Consider the following 10,375-nt stretch of genomic DNA (forward strand, 5'->3'; position numbering starts at 1 on the left):
ATGGAAATTTTCAGCCATTGGCCGCAAGTCAGCCTGGAATAGATTTCTTTTCCCTAATGAGATGCTCTTTACCGCCCAACCAGCTCATAACTCACAGAACAATCGGATCTGGTCTAAAGACGCTCCAAACACGTCAACAATTGTTGAACATCGCCAAAATCCAAAGTCAGTCATAGTCTGGGGCGGAATTTGTGCAAGCAGTAAAATACCTCTGGTTTTTTGTAATTGAGGGTGTAAAAATAGATAAAAAAAAGATTGCCATTGGAACATTCTAGAAGCTGTTTTACCTCCATAACCAGAAAAATGCTTCATTGATGTAAACTGTACGTTTCAACAGGAGCATCTCAAAAATCCAAAAAGACACAAAAGACCCATTTTCCGGAGATGATGACATCTGAAGAATGGCCACCCTACTCACCAGATCTCAATATTATGGATTACAGTATATGATACATTTTGTAGTCTAAGGCCTACACTAAAGTTTGGATTCTCGAAAACAATTGCTTCGGTGCTGATGGAATAGATTAAAGGTTAAAAAATCTGAGGTAAATTGCTGAAAATTTCAATGAGCGTTTGCGTCTCTGCATCGCCGCGGCTGCTCTTAAATCAATTAAATTTATATATTAGTAAAAACATACTCTTATTATTATTTGCATGTTTTTTAATTTGTTTATTTTCAATAATGTTTAATTAAGTAATAAAAAAAATTGTTCGGCCACGTTTTTTTGCCACACCCGACAATATAAAGTTACCCTATTGTGCAATATTTCATTTTGCATAATAAAAATAAAATTAAGAATATAAATAATATAAATAAAGATATTTAATAGGAGTTCTACATTCATTGAACGGTAAACACGTCCAAAAACAATTCCCCCATCATGAACACACGACTTGTGGACTTTAAATGCATAGAACTTAATAAAGAATTGCCAAGCACATTTAATACTTATTGTAAAAATAATTCATAAGCGAAAATTACTTTTGCACCAATACTTTTTCGCAATCGCCAATACATTTTCATAAATTTTAAAAACTTTTAGCAAGATTGAACGATTAAGAAGTGCAACTCCCTAGTCTTATTTTATTTTATTTTTAATAAAATATTTCTATGTGTATCTTTAAAGTAATCCTTTTTTGAACATTATTTTAATCAGGTAAAAAACCAGTGATAGCTGTAAAGTAAACATTTTAAAACATTCTCATCATAAACATTATAATTGGGGAAAATTAGCAAAAACTAGATTTTCCCCTTAATTCTGCAAATGGCTCAGCAAGTACTTTTTTTTTAACATAAGATTTTTACTGTTACTGATTGCAATGTTATCACTGTCTAAGCAAACAAATTTTAATCTATAATTATTTAATAATCTCATTGTAACAGAAATTATAGAATTTTTTCAATAATCTGTTGAATTAAATTCAATATTCTCTGATGATCAAGTGTAAATCAGATTTTAACCCCCTTCTAAACTCAACATCCATATCTTGACACAAATTTAAAAACATTATATTTCTGTGATAATAAAGTTTTTTTTTTAAAAAAGCAGTTCCTTCCTTACATGGTGTAATAGAATATCACATGTACATTTTCAAATATGAAAAATACACTTATTGGAATAAGTTATATATATAATATTCGATTAATTCTCTCTCAATGCTTTTGTAATTTAGAAATTTTCTTGGGAGCTTCATCTTTGAATATGTAGAAAATTTTAACTTTCCATAAAGTTTCTTTAAATTTAAAATATGAACTGTTCTTGTTGATGAATTGTTAATTTATTAAAAAATTTTGAAATAAACCATTTGTTTCATTAATTCTGCTCTTTATGAAATCTTTAATTTTTATCTACAATGTTTTTATTATCATTGAGAATGTACTTTCAATTGAATTTGATCTACGACATAAAACAAAATTTAAAACAAATATTAAAATTTCTACTGAAATTAATGATAAACAAAATTTAAGACATATTCAAACTATAATATATTTATATTACATAAAGAAGATTATTTTAAAATAAAAACACTGATAAATTTGCTATTTTCTTTCACAAGCTATTGTCTTTTATCTAAAACTTTTATCTTTTGTCATAATTTTTTTATTTATTTTTTTATTTATTCTTTATTTATTCTTTTTATTTATTCATTTCATTTTTAGTATTTTTCTTTATCTTCGAAATAATTCCTGTCATTTAGAAGTTAATCTATCAATAATATTTTATCAACATCAAACGCCAATGCGTATATTTAAATTTTTAATATTATCTAGTTACTTAATTTAAAAACAGGGAATATTTAATAATTTTTATAATTTTACTCAAATACAATGATGAAACATTAAATGTGGAACACTTTTTATCATATCTTCCATTTAAATGGAGAGGAAATATCATTCAAGGTTATTACATTTAGATTCAAAAATATGATGTACTTACTCATGAAAAGTTGACATCAATAAAACATAACATCTAAACATCAAATGATACGTGGCGTAAATGCCCCAAGTGGACACAAACAATCCCGCCAAAAATAATTTGAATGATTACACAAAGTAGAAGGCAACACCTTAAATCTTTTTTTCTTGTTTACCCAGAAAAGCTATTAGAAGAATCATTCAAGAGTTGCAAATCCTATTTTGATCACCACTGACCACAAGCTGAAAATCACTTTTTTTTTTCGCTCCAAAGAACATTGGCCTTATCAAAGAAAAAACAGATTGCTTAATCTTCCATCTTCAAAATCAAGATGTTTATAGTGTCGAGCAAGTAAAAAAGCGTAAAATAAATTATAACAATATTACTTACTTAATTTGAAAAGGCTTGTATTGTTTAACGAAGCATCAAACTTGTACCATAGTCTTTCTTTTTGACGTGAAATTGTATCCTCTTGTTTCACTCTTATGTTTTATATTTATAATCGTAGTCCTTGATAAATATTTTTCTCTCTCAAAAATAAAGCCAAAACAATTGTCCCTTCAGGAATTGAAAGAAATTTTTTAAGCTAGGTAAAAACCAAAAGAATACATTGGAATCTAACGAATCGCAATTAAAGAAGGTGGTAATGAAAGTCAGCTTGGTTGCTTTTATGAAACTAATAAGTGTTTTTAATAATCCTCTTTAAAGTCCTCTCTCAATTTTTTTAGTCATTAAAGCAGGTTCGGAGTCCACGTAACTCAAGGGATACAGGATGTAACTCAGAAGATGAGTCTATATATGGCCTACAGCCCGATGACAAGCGTGTAAGGGTCTGGAGGGAACAAGGCACACGGAATAGGTTGTAGAACATCACTGAACATCAGATCACAACTCTGCAATGAAAGCATCATGGTCTGGGCGGAAAATTCAATAGGATATCGCACCAACATGCATAGCGGCAGACGGGGTTCCGCGCCGACTGTGCGATATCGGAATGAAGTCTCAGTCTCCATTCTGAAACTGCACGCTGCCCAGCAGTTGGTTCTACTTTTGTTTTAAGGAACGTCAACGCATGTCTTGATAGAGCTGCGATCGTCGAAAAGTGAGGAAATTGCGAGTATGGAGTGACTGGCTTACTCACCGGATCTTAATCGAATTGAAAATGTTTGCGATGCCCTCGGCCGAGCTGTGTGTACTCGTTTCCACCCACCAGCCACTCTCATAGAATTAGAAACTACTCTAAATGGGAAATGGAGATACTCTGAGGTAGTTGACCACCTTAATAAACTCTGAGGTAGTTGACCACCTCGTAACAAGCATGATCATGCTCTGCACACTCAGTGTGAAAATGAGGAAAAATGACGTACCCTACTGATGACGTTTTTTTATTTTTATTTTTTTTTTAATTTTATTTTAAGCAAAATTTTACGAATGACGTAAATATGGTGCAAGCGATATTCACGAACAAACATATTTGCTTCTTTCCTGCAGCATTTATTATCAATTTAAGTAGTACTTGTTTATTTATTTTTTTCATATTTTACCATTCCGTGCTTAAGTTTAGGAAGGGAATTTACAAATTTTCTAATGAACTGGAAAAAAAATTTTAAAAAAAATTACTTAGCTACTTTTCTCGAAACGTTCTTATGGGCTTTTCTAGTTTTCATATAACTCATCGAAATTTTCTATTATCTCAAAAATAATTTCGAATAAGGGTTATTCTAATATGCAATACCTGATAGGTTACGGATCTTTAAATTAAATAATTCATTCAAAAAATTAAACGTTAGTAAATAAACGGAAAATTTTTGTCTAAAACGGAAATTTTGAGACTAAATTTTGAATAGAAACGAAAGAATCATAGCAGCTGAGGGATTTAATATTTTTTTGCCGTTAAGACTTTTTTACATTAAGACTTTTAGTGGTATGCTTATTAGTATCTTTTTATTTATTTATATACATAAATGCATATAACTTTTTTAAAAACATTCACATTTAGATTTGGCATTATTTTGCCTAATCTTATAAATAGGAAACCAACTATAGCAAGATTAATCAAACAAAATATTTAGACGAAAATATTTATTGATTGAAGTGAAACACGTTTTAACATGCAAAGGTGCGTCTCGCTGCAAAATTTCATTTTCCTTTCTTCTAATTAAAACATATTAGAAAAAAAACTACGTGTCATTTAAACACGAATATTCTTCGAGATATTGAAATTTTTTAAAACAAAATAATTACTTACTGCTGTATCCTTGTTCCTCCAATTTACAATAGTTATTTAGAAATTTATACTACAACTTTTTTGAAAATTAATTTATTTAAAAAAAAATTTAATGCTGATAATTACATCTAATTTTCAATTATTTTTACTCGTTAATAAAATATATTCTACAATAATTAAAACAAAAATCTTTCTATTTTAAAGTCGTTTTTTTTTCTCCTAGATATCTCGTGAAATTAGCAGTTAAAAATAGAGATCTAGATAAACATTTTTTTATCAAAAGATATGTTTTTTAGTTGCAAATGTAAAATTCACTGTGTCACTCTCTTATCTGATGTTAATATCACGTGCAGCTTTTCATTTTATAACATATTTATACCCCTTCGCATTTCTCGAAAGAATTTATCAATTTCAAGGGTAGCCATGCAGCTAAATAGCAACATTTTAGTGCTTTCAGAATAACTTTTTACTAGATTTTTTTTAAGATAAGATAATATCAACCAAAATATTAATAATTTCACACAAATAATATATATCTCTAACAAAAGGGACAAAAAAATTCAAAAGAAACAAATAATAGAAATTAATAAGCCTAATTAGCAGCGCAAAAAATCAAGCACATAGAACCCACATCTATATTTATAAAAATGAATGTCTGTCTTACTGTGTGTCCCTTACAGACTCATACAACCCATCCGATCGAAAGCGATGAAATTTGGCATATAGATACTTTGAAGCACGAGGAAATTCACTGTCAACATTAGACATTCTATGACAGACCGTTCGAGTGGGATGAGCGAAAAACGGGATGAAATTTTCTGATTGGTTAAGCGGTAGTTATTGCTTTAAATTTTACTATAAGAGATTCGATTTTTTCAAATACCTCACGTATATAATTCAGAAATGGTGACGTTCGAATAGTTTCAGAAAAGCATCGATTGCAAAATCCTGTTTTATTTTGGCAAGGAGGAGATGGATACTATCCCAGCATAAAATTGAGAAAACCACAAATCTCATAATCTTGAGTTCCATAAGTATTCAGAGGATATCGGGGAGAAATTCTGGTCTATAGTTATAGCAGTTGGATGAATTTTTGCTTGATTTAAAGATTAGAATTACAACAGAGGTTTTTCAGATAGTTACCAACTTTCCAGTTGCCTAAGAAAGATTGACAATCTGAAGTAGTTGTTTTTGGATTTCTCCCCTAAGTTCTGCTCTAGATGCTACCAAAACTAGAGTCTGCGTCTGTAGCCGTTTTAAGGTTGACTTTAGAAATGCTAGTATCTAGTTCTTCATTTATAAAGGTTCCTGAAAAGATATTGCTCTTACATGAGCGATATGCATTTAATAGCTTTCCAGTGGTTTTGAGAAAAATTTTATCTTTGTTATTACAAGTGAGCTTACTGTTATTAGCGTTGTGCTCTGCAAGCATCATAGTAGTGCTCATGTTTGTTCGTGTCAATTTTCCGAGGGTGGAAATAGCATTCTTGTAGGCTGGTCTTGGTTTTCAATATATGATCTTCAGTAAAACTTTTCATTTTTTCTGTTTATAATTTTATAAATTATTTTTTACCTACTTCAGTAAGAAACCAAGATCTACGTACTGAATTTTAAACCGTTACTATCAAGTTAAAAAGTTATATTAACTTTCATCGCAAGCTGTTGTAATTGAAAATACTTGGCAAAAACGTAATTTTTTTGTATAAATGTTTCAGGTAGGAGAAAATATATACCTAATTATGAGCAAAGGTTTCAATAAATGGTATCAGTGAGGAAAAGGTTGAAAAGCATTGATAAAATAAAAACAAAAATTTTTTAAAAAAGTATTTCACACGTTTATTAACTTTCTAAGCTGCTTAAATATAATAACCCTTCTCTAAATTTCAGAAAAGTCATCCTATTACAGATATTCTTCAAATATTTCTAATTCAGATTTCAAAGAAATACATTCTTTTAAAAGGTTTCGACGATCTCGAAAACTTTCTAAATTTCCAGTCTGGCCCTCCGATAATACCTAAGTGGTCTCCCAAGTCATATCATTCCACTTAAAATAATAGTTGGACAAGAAAGTGAAATGAACCGCCCAGTGATAAATATTACAAATGATGACTAATAATGAAAACTCCGTGACTACTGCTCATATAAGATTGGTGAATTATAGATTGTTTGTTGTTTTATTAAAAGAAATAATAAAGCAATTAATAAACTAACTTGATTAAAGAATACCAAAACTAAAAAAATACATATACTTTAGTCAGTTCAGTATTTGGAAGATACTTTGAAAATACCGACTACTACTATTGAACATGTTTTTGTTTTGTCTAATTAAACAAAAATAATTTCAAACTACACATTAAGTTTGAAAATTACTATCATCACTTTTACAATTTTTTTATCGCGATAGTATGTTTAGTATATCTCAAAATCATCATATTTAATTTATTTCTGCTAATAACAAAAAGGCATAAAATAACTTGTTTACTTTAACATCGTTTGTACTTTAACATCGTTTCAAATTTTAACAAAATACGAACGCATAAGAAATCAAGAAATTTAGTAACCTGCGTTAAAATTCCACTGCTTAAAAATTTCTTTGCTTAAAAACGCCTTTGCTTAAAAATTTCTCCACTGCTTAAAAATTTCATTGGCTTAATTATATTTTACAGACGACGCGTGTCCTATAGGAGTTTTGGAATTTATTGCTTTCACCTTTTGACGCAAAAATTTAAAAACCTCTACTTTAAAGCATTCGTTTCAACCAATGGAAAAAAGTAAACCAGTAAAAGAAAGTAAAAATTTCAGAAATAATTTTTGAAACTAATTAGAAGTACTTTATTTACGTCGCACTAAAGCTGCATAATGAGCTATTGGCGTCATTTGTAAAACTGAAATGGGACCTAAATTTAAAACAAAATCAGTAACTTTGACAAAAAATTTTCATCCATTTAAAAAACTTTTCAACTATTTTCAAGTCACAATATATTCTAATAAATAACTGTCACAAAAATGAATTTATAAGCAAATCAATACATTCTTATTGGTTTGGCTAAAATATTGGGATTTACAATTATACTAAATCGTAACATTTAAATTATTCTTTGGAGCTTTATCATGCCGTTAAAATTGTTCATATTAGATAAACAACTAAGAAAAACCCTCGAAGTTCATGTACTAATAAAAAAAAGGGAAATAATGCTAATCTTTTTTTTTATATTCTATGCAATAAAAACTATATCAATAAAAAAAAGGAAATAAAAAAATACGTTGAAGGTCATTTCATCTCGTTTCGTCTCGCAACATTGCACTTAACTTCTTGCTTAACAATCATTCTCCGTCGCCAACATTTTTCTCTGATTTTTATATCTCAGCTTATTTATCACAATATTTTACATTTCATTAATTAATTGTTTTAGTCATTTATTTAGTATTATATAATTAGTTTTATATAGGGATTATAAAGATGTATTATTATAGAGGGGAAACACGGTAAGTTTGACCCATCCTAACTGTTTCCTATTAACTAGGAGACTCTACTCTCCAACCCCCGTGATTGCTTCTCCTTCATGGTTTTTTTACCTTTAAAAATTGATTTTAAAAAAAAAAAATTATTTTGTTTATAAAATACATCAATGCTACTGTTTTATGCAAGAACATTTTGATTAAATGTTAATCGTAATGAAGTGAACTATTACCTGGATTTGAAAAATTATCAACTGTACTTAAAAAAATATTTAAACTTAGAAATACAACAATAAGAAGTAATAAATGAGATATATTTTTATTAATTAGCATTATGTAACCTTATAAAATATAAAAATTCAAATTAGAAATGGTTTTCACCTCTCTTGAAATAAAAATAATAAAATGTTAAATGAATTTAAAATTTAACAGCGCAATAAATTTTTACATGAATGTTAAATGTTAGTTGGCAATATATAACCACTCACACCCTTACTTTTTTCTTAATCTATATGTTACCGGCAAAGTATGAAACGCTGGCATTGTATAGAATTCCCAGCCATTGTATAGAATGCCGGATGCTATTTAGGCAAAGTATGAAATAAACGTCCTGATGAGGTTATTATGTAAATGATGTGCATGTTACTGTGAATAACCGAAATCGGTGGTTGTTGACTTTCACCGGTGAATGTTGACAATCACATAGTCACTTTGGAGAATGTCCGAAACATTGATCACATCAGATTTGATATTAATTTATTCGTGGATATAATTGCATTTATTCGATATTTTAATAGTTACAAACGATAGATTAGAAGAAACATCAGTGTTTGGAGTATCGGGCAAATATATACCGGGCAATGGCACCTGATCTTTAAAAAACATCAGTGTAAGGTATACCGGGCAAATGTATACCGGGCAATGGCACTTGACCTTATTAAAACATTAGTGCAGGGTATACCAGGCAAATGTATACCAGGCAGTGGAACTGAACCTTAAAAAACATCAGTGTAGGATATACCGGGCAAATATATACCGGGCAATAGCACTTGACCTTAAAAAATATCAGTGCAGGGTATACCGGGCAGTGGCACTGAAATTTAAAAAACATCAGTGTAGGATATACCGGGCAAATCTATACCGGGCAGTGGCACTTAACTAGACCTAGTATGACTAGACCTTTGGTAAATGTCCGAAATATATACTAGGTCTAGTTAAGTGAAACTGCCCGGTATACATTTGCCCGGTAAACCCTACACCGTTGTTTCTTTAAGGTCAAACGCCATCGCCCGGTATACCCTACACTGCTGTTTTTTTAAGGTCAAGTGTCATTGCCCGGTATATATTTGCCCTATACTCCAAACACTGATGTTTCTTCTAATCTATCATCAGTAAGTATTAAAATATCGAATAAATGTAATTATATCCACGAATAAATTAATATCAAATCGGATGTAATCAATATATCGGACATTCACCAAAGCGACTATGTGATTGTCAACATTCACCGGTGAAAGTCAACAACCACCGATTTCGGTCATTCACAGTAACATGCACATCATTTGCATAATAACTTCATCAGGACGTTTATTTCATACTTCGCCTAAATAGCATCCGGCATTCTACAGAATGCCTAGGCAATGTGTGAAATATAAATCATTTCATACTTTGCCGGCAAATTTTAGACATTCTATACAATGCCGGATACATATACATTTTCTTTTTTACTTTTTAAATGAAGTCAAGCGCTCGAGATAAATAAAATTTTCTATAACAATGTATAATTAATTATTATTTAAAGCATCAAAATTGGAAAAAAGCCGGGAAAAACACTTAAAATTGCAATTGCCTTCGAACAAATTGCAATTTTGAAATGAAACGCGCATAATGTTCATAAATGAAAATGGCCCTTTCAGCACATCAAATTTCAACTCTGTAGTTGTATTTCTGAGGCCTGCGAGAGGGGCCCACATGGTATTTTTTGCAACAAGTTTAACAGTCAATACTTACCAATACTTATACTTTCAAACTACAGTCATCGTTCCAGCGTAATCCCTGTGCATTTTTCTACACACCTTCAACATACCTTCGTAATTTCGAGTTTTTTAGGTCTCAAATTTTCTGCCCAATAAAACAAAATGTAACACAGAGGTGTACAGTGCGCTAACTAAAAAACGGACCACTCTGAATAACTTTAGATCTGATGATCGAATCTTCACATTCTAGGACTCAATCTACATTCTACTACAATCTACAATCCACATTCTGGGAC

The 10,375-nt window shown here is 30.1% G+C and overlaps 1 protein-coding gene across 1 annotated transcript in view; it reads right to left on the reverse strand.

Annotated features, from left to right (window-relative positions):
- The window catches only part of LOC107437881 (arylsulfatase B-like), a 39,082-nt gene extending 34,222 nt beyond the window's left edge, over positions 1-4,860 (reverse strand). The window contains exon 1 of the mRNA XM_071180393.1: positions 4,666-4,860. The gene's annotated coding sequence lies outside the window, so the exon portion shown is untranslated. The remainder of the gene's footprint in view (positions 1-4,665) is intronic.
- Between the last annotated feature and the right edge of the window lie 5,515 nt (positions 4,861-10,375).

The sequence above is a fragment of the Parasteatoda tepidariorum genome, chromosome 4 (assembly GCF_043381705.1).
Source record: "Parasteatoda tepidariorum isolate YZ-2023 chromosome 4, CAS_Ptep_4.0, whole genome shotgun sequence".
In the NCBI taxonomy this organism is placed as follows: Eukaryota; Metazoa; Arthropoda; class Arachnida; order Araneae; family Theridiidae; genus Parasteatoda; species Parasteatoda tepidariorum.